General features: G+C 38.8%; 1 pseudogene across 1 annotated transcript in view; it reads left to right on the forward strand.

Moving 5' to 3' along the window:
* LOC144664901 (hemicentin-2-like) overlaps positions 1–14,098 on the forward strand; it is a 29,894-nt pseudogene that overhangs the window by 14,741 nt on the left and 1,055 nt on the right. The window contains exons 4-8 of the transcript XR_013572875.1: positions 4,842–5,203; positions 9,971–10,008; positions 10,515–10,846; positions 11,861–12,486; positions 12,849–13,383. The product of XR_013572875.1 is annotated as a hemicentin-2-like (transcript). The remainder of the gene's footprint in view (positions 1–4,841; positions 5,204–9,970; positions 10,009–10,514; positions 10,847–11,860; positions 12,487–12,848; positions 13,384–14,098) is intronic.

The following is a 14,098-nucleotide window of genomic DNA, read 5'->3' on the forward strand; positions in this document are numbered from 1 at the left end:
CTTGTGTTGCGAGAAACTTGCTGGGTACTGCAAACATGACCGCTGTGATGATCGTAGAAGGTAAGTTCTAACGTTTTATTTACTTGTTTTGTGTTGGAGTAACGGTGGCATAACTTTTATTAGCATGCTGGGGTTTGAATCTGCCTGGGGTTTTTGTGTCGTGTTCTCGGCCAAGACACTTTATTTCAATCCCTCTCTACGCCCATGTGTATAAACTGCGATTGGATAACTCGCCATCAAATAGTAGTAGCAATCGATTATTTCTGGTCTTTATCAGGATTGTGGAAACAAATTAAGTCTCTTAGGGCGCATTGGCAGGTAATAACAAAGAAAACGGTGATTGACTAATAGTTCATTTTTGATGTACCAAAAATGTTTCACCTCACACTGCTTTTTCTTTCTCTCTTTAAAGCACCTCCTCGTATACAACTCGCCCCAGGACCAACCTATGCCAAAAAAGGTCAAAGTGTCACACTTCCAAAATGTCACGTGACCGGCTTTCCAGCACCAGTTGTCACTTGGCGGAAGATACCAGGATCCCTTGCTAAAGACAGAACTGTTCAAGATGGGGGACTACTGACTGTAGGCCTTGCAGAAAAACATGATATTGGTTCCTATGTATGTCACGCGAAGAATCCCTTGGGAGAGACTTCGGCAGTTACCTCATTAGTTATCTTGTCGGTTCCAAAATTTATCACAAAACCACCTCAAACTGTCATAAAAGCTCCAGGTGATGACCTGACTATAAGCTGCTCTGCTACTGGCGATCCAACTCCCACTATTTCCTGGAAACGATCCGAAGGGGCCTGGGAAGAGGAACGAATGAATGTCGACGGGGGAACATTGAAGATTTCTACACTTAACGAAAACGATTTTGGAACTTATATCTGTGAAGCAAAGGTCCCCTACTATACCATTGAGGCCAGAACTAATCTCGACATAAAAGGTTAGTAGTTGTCGGAGGTGATATTTATAGAAACTGATACCTTATAACAGAGAACAGTGCAGGTTCGGGCAAACGGTGTCACGCAATGTCGTAATTGCGATGTCTTAGTTGTACATAATATTGCCAAGGTAAAAAGACAGTTTTACTTCTGCAACAATGCGCACAGTAAATTCCACGTGGAAATTATCAACGACAAAAACAAGAAAATGTATATCTATACCCATACAACATAGCAAGTTACTGCTACAGATTCCCCGTATAACAGAAAGGATCTTGCAGTTAATAGGCAAAGGCTTTTCAATTGTTTGTTCACTGTGAGAAAACCTGCCTTTTCAAAAGGCCATCAACAAATGTTTCAATGAAATTTGGTTGAACTTCTCAGCTACGGCAACTCAAGAGCAGGTCTAACACTCTTTTCTTCGCAGAGGCTCCTCCAAGGGGTTCTCGGTGGTGTGAATCCGCTGAGCGAAGTTATTGCAGGCACGATCCCAATCGATCTTTTCTTTTGCACCTGCATCAACCTGTTCAATGAAAATTTAAGAAGGATTCGTACGCTGAGCTATCTGTAAACTAGGATGCTTTGCTAGCTCTAAATCATTCTACCTTAGAAAAAGTGATTTATAAACTCCATCACATAAGCCCTAACGTTATTTGAACGACAACCTTTCATTGCTTAACCTTCTAAATCGGTAAATTGATGCTTACCCCAAACTTTAACTAATACTGTAAACGCTTTTTATGGTGATTCCTTTGTCTTGCACCGCGCATATCTACTGCGCATAGCGTTGTGACCTCCGGGTGCCTTGGTAAGACGTCGAGAAAGGCCGCTTTTGAAACAATAACGCATTAAAACGCAAAAAACAGTGCTTCTACTGCAATAACAGAGAGATGTTACGCTAGCAGAATTGTAAAAGTAAACTTTGACCCAGTCCTCTCTCTCGATCAAAAACTTAAATCCATCCATATTTAAGCCCGTAACACTAAAACGGTATGGTGACCCCCACATTTTTTTCCATAAATTGATTCAGGCATGTCTGGCCATAATATATGTTTTACAAGAATTTGATTACTACATCGTTGCTTATTATGGTACATATACCTTACAAATCTGCGTTTATGCCTGTGACCAGATACGCGCGGATGGTATATATTTTTCGTTTACATTTTAGTTTTTAGCAATTTAACCTTATTTCAGGAGAATATATTGTGCTTGCAATGAAATAGCGCATAATACTCATGGCATTTTCCTTCCAATCAGGGGTACCTTCTTTTTTATTCTCGCGGTCCGAATATTAAGGCCTCAAAGATGTAAATTATGATCGTGCTGAGCGGGAAAACGAGCATGGAGACCTCCTATTTTTAATTTATTTTTCTGATGTACTGGACGTAATTTACAACTATGTTAAGTTTCGTTTTTTTTTATATTTTAACTTCTTTTTTCGATAGAATCACATTAACTGAACTTAACGGACGGTTATTCACTGCAACATAACTAGCACAATATGAACAAGTAAAGTGACGATTTCAAGATAATGGTATGCCTGGTTAATGACCGCTGAGAGCTTTCCATAACTCCACAAGATAAAAAAGAACGTCTTTTTCATCTTGCGGGAGTAAAAGGCCTGCTGGACCAGCTTCTTAATTTAAGCAGATAGTGATATCCCTTTTCTCATAAACGACAACTATCAAAAAGATTTTCAGAATTAAGAAAATTTGAGATAATAATTGATCAGCCTCGCATGCTTAATGTCAACACATCGTGCTTGCCTTTTTGATGGAAGGAGGTCATTGAAGCTCAAAACTACTGGTAAACGTAATTTGTTTTAAAACTTTGACTCATACTTTTGGACCAGGCATAACTAATCGATGACCAATGACATCAATTGGTAATCAATGAGTAATCGATGGCTAATCAGTTGATTAGTCATTGATTATTGCCGATGATCAATGGGTAATCGATGACTAATCGAAGCCCAAAAATTTTACTCATTGATGACATCGATTACTCATTGATGTAATTGATTAACCATCGACTATTATACTGCGCACAAAAGACACAACTGTCATGAACATGATGAATATTTTTCCGTGGGTTGTGATAGTTTAGGATAAAAGTCTCTTAGTTCTTCAGTACATTAGCAGATAAATTGCGTCCTTAGAACGCCAACAACAAATTGTATATATATTCAAACGGTCAAAATGACACGATACATCCTGTGTCGACCGCGGTCAAACGACAGAAATATGCAAAAAATAAGAAAAGTACTGCAAAGATAAGGTTTTAATTTTCACAGTGCAAAGTTCGATACATTACCGGTATCTTAGGGGTTTACTAAGTTTTTTGGAGCTTTACTAAAAAAGTTCTGCGTGTTTGAAAATAGCGATATGCGGACTTGTCGGCGCCATTTGTCAAAGCACTTTGGTTTGGATGCGACGCATTTAAAAGGTAAAAACACTCGTTTACCTGTGGACATGGGATTATGCTTACACTCAGCAACTATTTTTATCTATCCTTGCTCATACTAACACTTCAATGTGAACAAAAAACGCCGAAATGGAAAGAAAAGCTGCCCGAGACGTTTGACCGCGGTGAACATCCTGTGTGGACAGGTGGATCTCTCCCCATTCTCCTCGCTGGTGCCTGGTGGGTTTTTTCTTACGTCACTTTCGCTTATTCCTTCATTCGATAAAACACCTGGCTACGCAGTCCCCTGGGGGAATAGAACTTATACGGCTTCCCCTTCCCTACCCTTTTCCTATCCTATTTCACCCTGATACCCCAAAATCGATACTCTATTTCAAACATGACTCAACTCAGCAACTACTTTGGTCTTCGTGTGTGAATGATTTAAGCCCTGGCCAAACGAGGATGAGAGTTGATGAAAGTTGACTCTCATTAGAATTTCCGTCAACTCTCATCGACTATCATCAACTTGCTGTTGGGCCAAACGAGAACGAGAGTCCGTAAAGCTCTCATAGACTCTCGTGAACAATTTGAGCACGTTCAAAGTCAATGGGAGCGCATGAGAGTCGATGAGAGTGCAGGAGAGTTCCATGCCATTCGAGAGCGAGAGTTTAAACTCTCATCAAAACTCATCCTCGTTTGGTCCGGGATAACCAATTACCGAATTTTTTAAATCGCATTTATCAAGGAATGAATAATAGCAATCATATGTAAGCATTGCTTCTTTCAAAAATATGCGTAATTGATGACCAGTGTGCACAAACCTTGTCCTATTTCGCAGACGCAATTTGGGTTCGTCTCACCTTCGGAAACCATTAGATATTCTTTGGCGACGCGCATGCCTGTTTTGCATTAGAAAGGGAGTACTCCACCCGGCCATGGGATGCAGGCTATGTTTTCTTTAGCCGCCTGGTCTAACAATGTGCGTTTTTTAAAAGAAAACGAAAAGAATACCATTCTTAGGCTAACAGTTTTTTTCCACCGATCAGTAATCTACTTGCTGCCGATTAAGTATCTCTGTATAACAAAAAGTGCTATTACTTTCTTTGTAAATGAAAAGAGGAAAAGATCATTGGACTAAAATAAAGATATTAATAAGAAGTAATTGATCACTTCTTTACGCTTTGTGTCAGCATACAGAATTTTGATGAAATGAGTTCATTGAAGCTCAAAATTAAATTTCTCTAATAACATGCAAATTATTTTTAAGCCCCGAATATAACTTTGGTACGTTCTTTTTATTCTTACCGTAATAAAAAAAAAATTGTTAATGGTTTTTAAAAATGTAAAGAGTATTCTTCCGTGGGTTGTGATATTTTAAGACACAACTGTTATTAAAAACTGTCCTAGAGGTTTTGAGTTGCCAAGGGTTGGAAGCTTTAATTTTAAGTTACCTTTACTGAATAAATAATCTATAACTTTAATTTCTAGCTGTAGAATGTACAAGCTACTCAAGTCTGACCAACAGCGACCGGAAAACCACGTACGTCACAAAGGGGTCCAGATTGTGTGACAGATCTCTCAATGGCTGGTATCGATTCCAAGGAACTGCGGGTACCAGAATGCCTACTTCGTGTACACCTATAACGAGGTGTAACACTAATGCACCCGGCTGGTTAAATGGTGGACATCCTACAATCGCTGACGGCAAAGTAACCAGGCAGGTCTGCTTTCACTGGAGTTCAGGCTGTTGTGACTACACTACCAACATTCAAGTGAGAAACTGCGGCTCTTTCTATGTCTATTACTTCAGTGGTACACCAACCTGTCCCCTCCGTTACTGCGGAAGTGACTAAATATAATAGCTTGACTGTGTTGCTAAGGAAAACTTCAAACTATTATCCCATCTTCTGTGTAAAAGTTGCTTGGCCATGTTTGTTGCATTGAAGACCCCTTCAGCAACTGTTCTGAGCCAGAACCATAACTGGCAAGTTACGTAGCCGGAATTGAAAACAACCCGAAAACTAATTTAGTTTAAATAGGTCAATTGTACGCGCGGAAAGTTGGATTTTCCTTTGCGGAATTATTGAATGGAAGCAAACTGCCGAGTACATCACTAAGTTATTTTTCTTACCAGCCAACAGCTGTGTAGTAAGCAAATTGGTGCAGAGAAAATATGTGAAAACGTACCAGCTTGGAGTAGTTCTCAAAAAATTGTAATACTCTGGTGAACTGTAATCTTGTGTTTATTATATTGTCAATCTTTCGGAAAATGATAACCTTATGTAATTCTATTTCGTACACATTTGGAAGCTTGTTAAATAACTAGCTACGGCCTTAATTCGTTTCTCATTTCTCAGCTCAGCAGTAAAATGAGCTGCCTGATTCTATCCATACTAGTTTTTTTACAGAGTTTAAGGTCCTGTCCTCATTGACCCGGGTAAATTTGAAAACGGAGCAATTTGAAAACGCCGCATAAAATGTTTTCCATCCACATTAGCCCTGGTAAATTTGAAAACGATACTCTTCATCGCACGCAGAGTTGCAACGCATGCACCGAGCTATTGTTAAGCTAATTTTGTTTAAAAACCTCTTGCTTTGACAGAGTATACATGTCTATTTGTCGTCAGCGTTTTCAAAAAGTCCCGGTTTCGCCCTTTTTCGACCTCCATACTACACCACCAAGCCGGTGTTTTCAAATTTACCCACTTTGGAGAGCGTTTTTTTTTTCGGTGCCGTGTTGGCCTATCCGGGTTAAAAAAAATGCGTTTTCAAATTTACCCAGGTCAGTGTGGACGGGGCCTAACAGGAATATTGAGGGCTTTACCTTTGTTTAGACGCTATTTGCTTATATATTTATTTTGTTTCCGCTGAATGATTCTATAATGATGTATTCTTGATGTATTTGTAAAAACTAGTTTCTTTAAAGTGTATCATGTATTTTTTTGTAATCTATCTTACTGTACTTTTGTGTTCTCGAAGATATTATCTTCTGTGAGCTGCTCTGAAATTCGAGAGTAAATAAAGCTTATGTAATGTTACCCCTTGGTGTAGGGATTTTGGTCGGTTATTTCCCAAAAATAACTTCAGTACAATTGGATCTCCCCGAAACCTCTGAAATCCTTTTTTAACCCTATTCAGAGCGGGCTTTTTTGACCTTCTGGGACCGACCCTCCCTCCTACCCCCCCCCCCCCCCCTCTTTCCCTTCCTTATATAACTTCTAGAAAGCGCCAGAAAACCGCCAAAAAATACTGCAAAGTACTTAAAACAAATAAAACTGTGCTTAAAAACCGTAAACAGGTGAAAATATTTGCATTAAAGTCAATTTTCATTAATAAAAACACGAAAACACACGTTGCCATGGTGATGTCAAGTTCCTGACACAACAACCTATGCTACCAAATTGTTTCCAGATAAATATTAGATAAACTCGCAAAGTTTGGCAGCGTTTGGTTAAAGTTTGAAAACGTTATAAGTGTTCAAAGTCAGCGCGGGCCTCAAACGTCCCCGCCGGTCTGAATAGGGTTAAATTACATTTTAAAAAAATTACCCTCACGCTCTTCTTAAAGATATAACAAGGCACTAGTCCCACAAGGTTACAGGTAACCTGGAACACCTTTCATTTGTACGAAAAAACTGATCCGGTGGGATCAGATGGAACGGTCCTTCCTACTGAAAATATTTAGCAAGTAAGGACTACGTTCAGTGGTATTCCTCTTTTCTCTTTTTACCGGAATTTTATTATATACCATTTATGAACAGTGGCTGTGTATCAATAGAGTACTCCAGTGCTGAGAGCCACGATTATACTGAAAGAAAAGAAAAGAAAAACAACCCAATTATTTAATGAGAATGAGGTATTCTCTGGAGAATTTTAAGGCGGGATTACAGTCAGATTTTCCTACAATTTGGGCACAATATATGATGTCAGATCAACCAAATATAATTCACTAGAACAAAATAAAGAGCACTGGCCCTGAACAATAACAACCTGAGGTTTCTGAAAATGCATCAGTTGTCTACCTGTCAATCATTCTCCTGATAATAATTAACAGAGTACTTACAGTACTGCACATCACAGTACTCTGCTGCCCCAATTTCATAGGAGAATGCATTAAAAGTAATTGAAAAACAACCAATTCCAGTATGTTCACCTATAGTCAAAATGTAGGATGAGTGATTTGGAATTCATAAAATGTCAATCATGTTGCCATGGTAACCAGGAAACTTACAGTTTAGGTGTAATTTTTACCATTCATGATTAATTTAGGTAGGCCAAAAACTAAATCGCTCATCCTGTAGATATAAATACAAGGAACATCTGCTGAAAAAATGAAGTCACTAGCTCAAAACCTCTTGCAAATATTAGCCGGGGCAGTTCCCCAGTCACGAAAAACACTAGTTTTGAGAAATTAAAGTTAAAAGTGTCCAATGTCAAAGTACAAAGTTTTTTCATCAACATCATTAGAAGTACTGTAGTTTCTGATAAGATGCTGTCTTAAAAAGTAAATACAAACAAAACTGTGATATGCGAGCCATTCACATGTCCATTTGCTGCATTAGAAGGCGCCAGCCTCATATGTGGTCCCTTCCCCTTGAATACGAGCTTCCTCAATCCTCACAGAGACCTTCTTTGTAGCTCGTCTTTTTCTTTTGAATAGCTCTGATGATCTTTTTTCAGCTTTCTTCACTCTTTGAATGTCTCTTTTCTGGCTGGCATAAATAGTTTGTACTCCCCATTCCAGAAAGTTCCATGACCCTGTGCTTGGCTTTTGCAACAGAGCAGGAATGCAATGTTACAGAGATTGCTGCCATTTCTACGCGCTTTCTTCCAAACCACTTATGCTTAGGGCATCGTATCTAAACCAAGGAACTGATACATTGTTTTGGGTTTTGAGTGTGTCCTGGCAGAAATTCTCAGTCGAAACTGAAAAGAAAAACGGGATAATCAACGACGGAGCTAAAAAGGACCGTACAAGGTAAATATATTGTGGTTTTGGTACAATCTGGTTTATTTTTACCCTTTTTTTACCCTTTGGGACAATCTGGTATTTTTCTTTGTTTTATATTCATCATCCTAATTTGTCATACATCAAAACAAAAGAAAATACCAAAATGCAATAAGGGTACAATATTTACAGCAGAAAAATCTCTTATCTGAATAACTTGTAGCCAGGATAGTGTCGAGAGTGGTTTATACAATAACTGAACGAATTCTCGCGCGCTGATTGGCTAATTTTTTTTGTCAATAAGATTATAGACGCATAAAACTCGTTGCTGACGGCATCAGCGAAAGTTTTGTCAAACTTTTCAACACTGATTTAGCGCTGCATTCTTGATGAGGCGAGAATTATACCACAAAACTAGTAGTCTTCAATGAGGAAATCATCTAAAATTTATCGGTTAAAACTTAAGAAACCATTGCAACCTGAGAGCGAAAAGATAAGGATGTTTATCGAGGATTCAGACCTGAAAATCGGCGTTGAGCGGGAATGTGTGCTGACAATGAAATTAAGAAGCTGGCCGTATTCTTACCAAACTTTTAATTTATGAGCCTATGATTCTCCGAATTACAGCGACGAAATTTAGATTTCGCGGCCGTACGGCAATCGCATCTTCCTTGTGCATCTCTTACCTTCGTTTATAAATCAGTTTTGGTTTTTTGTTATTGTAAAAAACAAATTGACATCAGTTTTTTATGCGTCTGTCCTGTTGTTGATCTGATAAATTCCGTCATAACATTGTCAAAGTTTGTTGTAGATCCACACTCGCCTAGCGGCTCGTGGATCTGCAACACTGACAATGTTATGACGCAATTTATCATCAATAACAGGACAGACGCATAAAAAACTGATGTCAATTTGTTAAATTGAAGATAAACAACAACAGAAATGATATGACGACCTGTTGAATATAAATACGATTAAGATTTCTTAAGAGTGACCTACAATTAGCTTTTCCTTACAGTATCAAAGTCGGCTTAAAAAGACGGTACAGAGAAGAGGAAGAAGTCGACAGCGGCTTCGATCTATTCGCACCCTATTTTCAGCCAACCTTGTCCCAGAGACCACATTATCCTTATCTTTTTTAACAGACTGGCCGCTGGTCAAGGGGAACGTGGGATATGGGAATTGATTATAATTAGATTTGAACGGAAGTACGAAAAGATTTTCAAAGTTGTGATTCTTGGTGCTAACCAAAGAGATCGTGGCCGGGAACTGGGGAAAACAACGGCAAGAGAAGAATAGTAGAGCACTTCCAAACTTAAATAGAATACTCCCAACAGGGCTTTTCAGTGAATATTTACAATAAAAAGGGGTTAAGATAACTATAAATTACACTTCTAAATTCTAAGGCTTACAAATATAATTGGAATTAAATTAAATAATAATTAAATGTCTAAAAGAAGATGTTTCTTTAAAACAGATTAAAGATTTGGCATTTGGCTGTTCCAGTGGTTTACAACTCTATAAGAGAATGTTCTTTGTCCTGCTGCGGACTTCCAAGCTCTGGTGTTGGCGGGTTTCCCGTCCGTGAATATCAGACATTTTACAAAGTTTGTTGTTTAAATAACTGGATGCTCAATTATTTATGTACATTGATACTTAATCTCTAAAAGCTAGAAGATCTTTTAAAGACAGCCATTTTAACTGACGGGTAAGTGGAGTCACGTGGTCGTACTTCATTGATCATGAGTTGGTAACAATTTTGCAACCAAAGTTTTGGACTAGCTGGAGTTTTTATGATATGATACCACATACATCTACAGAGAAATTCAATGTTCTTAACGAATTTTTTTAATGTCATGTATGTACTCATACAAAGGTGATTGCTGAACCTGAGGGGGGAAATGGAAAGGTTATCAAATAAATCCAAACCCGACTAGTCATTGTGAATTAGGAATACACTGTGCAACTTCAAAGGAAAACAGATTGTATTATTACCAAACGAAACCAAGCCAAACACTGAAAGAAGCTTCAGATGTTGTCACGCAAAATAATTTTCCATGTGATAAAAATACCATATGAAATGGTGACTTTTGACCTTCATTCATCATCATACTTCAGCCATCCGCTAACTCTGTGAGCTTATTTGGTCTACTGTCAACACAAGAGTCGCATTTCATACACGTCTTGGCTTGTATCTTAACACCGCCCCACAAGGACTCAGCCCTGCATTATCGTACGACGCCAGTGTTTTGTCATGGCCGAGAAACAAGAACACTCTTGTGCTCGTGATTCTTACAGCTGTTCATCTAAGTTTGTTTGTCCCGTGTCGTTAGTGTCTTTATTGATCTGTACCGCTACCTTGGTTCGCGTTGAGATTATAAACCAGCGAGTTCACACTGTTGAAGATCTTGTGACGGACGCACGTCAAATTCAGAACCTGATCAAGGTTTCCACCGATGCAGCAAGCTTCAAACACTCTGAAAGGGTCGAGTCAGTGGTAGAATCTGATCACAAGATTACTGAAGAAGAGAAACATGCGACACAAGGTAATGCTTTTGTAAAAATCTTTCGCAAGTCTACTGGGAAAATATAAATCTTCTCATTTTAATTTCCGTATGTGTTAGACTAAAGAAACTTTTAACATATGTCTTGATCTTTTCTGAAGTCCCTTGCTAAAAGTGCCAGCTGTCGTTCTTATATGAGAACGAGAATTTTATCAGTGGTACATGAAAGGGTAGTTTGATGAATTTCGTAATTCTCATCACCCCAATGCTTGACAATGTATTGTTTTAGTTAGAAGAAATACGATTTTGAACACTCTTGAGAAGTAAAATGGTTAAAATGATTAAACGTTAAATTTAATACATTTGAGCTATAAATAAGACTTTTGACAATGTTGTTTTTTATTTTCTTGGCCTTGATTTCTCGGGATTTCATTTCGTGCCTTGAGTTTTCAGTCATAAAGAAAGTAGGAAGCCATAAGGTCAAAACGCAAAAACAACAAAGTCTGGCTTAAAATACACACTGCTTATAGGATATTTTGTGCAAAGGAAGCGGTTATATAAATTATCTAACTGTGTTGCAGAATAAATGGAAGAAATATAAATCATCAACAGTGACAATTTGTATTTTTTCTGTAATAACCGGCGTAGAAAATGTAACCCCAGAGAGTGAAATTATTCTCGGAATTCTATGTTGTTATAAACAGTATGTTTTTTGCATGATTTCCATGCTAAAGAGTAGGCCTCAGGATTTTAACTTTCTCACTATTGTAATCTATTTCCATTCAGTCATCTAGTTTACGCCTTTTAGTCTTTTTGTTGAGAACTGATTTCTGGGGTTTTCAGCTTTTGGAAATCTTGCCAAAAATCGACGACGGCGACTAACTGTCATTGAGCTCCAATGATAAAGTATTTATTTCGACTTATCCAAATGCCAGATTAGTCCGCAAAGGTCAGGAATTCAAACTCTGCGCCAGATGCCTTTGCGAAACTTGATAGAAAATTCAAGATGTTTTATGAATTGTTCTCAATATGCGTTTTCATTCTATTTACCCACAGTTCATATCCGAAGAACCCGCCGGGTCGAAACAAAACCAGATGAGGTTACCATCGAATCAGTCAGGAGTGAAATAAACAAGACCTTAAACTCCCTGACGTCACGATCATTTTGTTCACCCAAAGAACAAATGTGTGTGCAAGGACCCCGGGAATGCAGGGCCCTGAAGGATCACGTGGTAAAAGAGGGCCGCGTGGAGTCATGGGAAGAAAAGGGTCACGTGGAAGCAGAGGAGAACCAGGCCCGCATGGAAAGCAGGGAATTATTGGACCACCGGGTCAAAAGGGGGAACAGGGAATCCAAGGAGTCCCGGGTCCCAGAGGATTACCCGGTGCAAAGGGAGAACCCGGAGAATCAATTTCACCTCCCGCGGTAGTGATATCACCGATGAAGCAAACTGTCAAGGAAAATCAAACCGCCGTGTTCCAGTGTTCTGTCAGCGGAAATCCTAGACCTACCGTCACGTGGTTACGGGCGAACAGAGCTCCCTTAAGTGGTCGTTTCAACTTTGATGACGATGGCAGATTAGAAGTGCATCACGTGACACTTGATGACGCGGGGCAATACACCTGCGTTGCAAGGAACTTGCTGGGCACTGCAAATAAGACCGCTTTGATGATCGTGGAAGGTAAGTTGAAAGTTTTTGTTTACTTGATGTACTACTTATGGGTGAAAGGCACCGCGACCTAATTAGTTAATGCGTTTGGAATTCAGATTGAGAAGTCAACCATTTTTAGCCTTGCCGATAGACAATGGTGGATTAAAGCTAATCGGTGAAGTGATAAGTTCATGGTGAAATTCACCATGGATATTCTTACTCTTCTCTCATCAAGCTTCTTACAACTTAAGTACGTAGATGGTCTTGGGCTGTTGGCAGCTTCTAACTTTTATAAATGAACCAAGATTGTAACTTAACAGATTGTAACTTTACTTGGATTCGATTTGATACTGAGTCACTAATCTATATCAATTGTATTGTTCTCTAAAAAGCACCTCCTCGTATTCAACTCGCCCCAGGTCCAACCCACGCCAAGACAGGACAAAGCGTCACTCTTCCAAGATGTAACGTGACCGGTTTTCCAGCACCAGTTGTCACTTGGCGGAAGATACCAGGTTCCCTTGCTAAAGACAGGACTGTTCAGAACGGGGGATTACTGACAGTTGGCCTTGCAGACAAACATGATATTGGTTCCTATGTGTGTCACGCGAAGAATACCTTAGGAGAGACTTCGGCAGCTACTTCATTAGTTGTAGTTTCACTTCCGAAGTTCACCACATACTCATACTGTTACCAAAATGAAAGGCAGTGACTTGTCTTTAACCTGCGCCGCAACTGGTGATTCACCTCCCGCCATTTCTTGGAAACGATCCAAGGGAGCCTGGGTAAAGGAGCGAATGAAAGTCAACGGAAATACATTAAAGATTTCTTCACTCAGTAAAGCTGATTCTGGAATTTATATCTGTGAAGCCAAGGTGCATTACTATACCATTGAGGCCAAGACTCATCTTGTGGTAACTGATGATGGTAAGTAATCAGTAGATACCAATTTATTTTTGCCTCTCAGTTCAAAACGTGTTCTGTTGCAAAACCCTTTATATTAAAATGAGTTTGATGTGATTAAAGAAAGAGATGCTAACAGACATCTTTTTAAAAGGCTTTGCACCTACACCTCTTTGCAGCTCTTTTTTTTTGCTGTTCGGTCCCTTTTCGTTGAATTCCCTTGGTCTACATTAAGTATTCAGACATTTGTTTTACGCAAACTTCGATAACAGTTCACTAAGTAAGCGTGATTCGTTTATTTTAGAATGTTTTGTCAGCTCTAAGTCGCTCAGTCGACATCATATTTTAAAAAAAATCAAGAACCAATTTTTCATCTAGAACAACATTAAACGAATTTTAAAATTACTGGAAATGGCAAAACCATTTCCAGTGTTTTTGAAATTTGTTCACTCTGTCTACAATAGATTAGCGGTCATTGTACTAAGAACTATAATTTTAAACTACATCACATACATGTACTACCCCTGACTTTATTTGAACAGTATATGTGTTAATTTTCTGACCATTTCAGTTGTAAAATTGATTCTAACTCAAACAAGAGAGGTGTCCAAACTTATTTACCGTAGTAAATAAGTTCTCAATGGAAACAAGATGTATACCGCCAGGTAATCAACTCAATGTAGGTAAAAAGTCGAAAGTTTGAAGGTTATGACATCACATATGCCCGGCTGCGCCCAGC

The sequence above is a fragment of the Oculina patagonica genome, chromosome 9 (genome assembly GCF_052425735.1).
Source record: "Oculina patagonica isolate OP01 chromosome 9, crgOcupat, whole genome shotgun sequence".
In the NCBI taxonomy this organism is placed as follows: Eukaryota; Metazoa; Cnidaria; class Anthozoa; order Scleractinia; family Oculinidae; genus Oculina; species Oculina patagonica.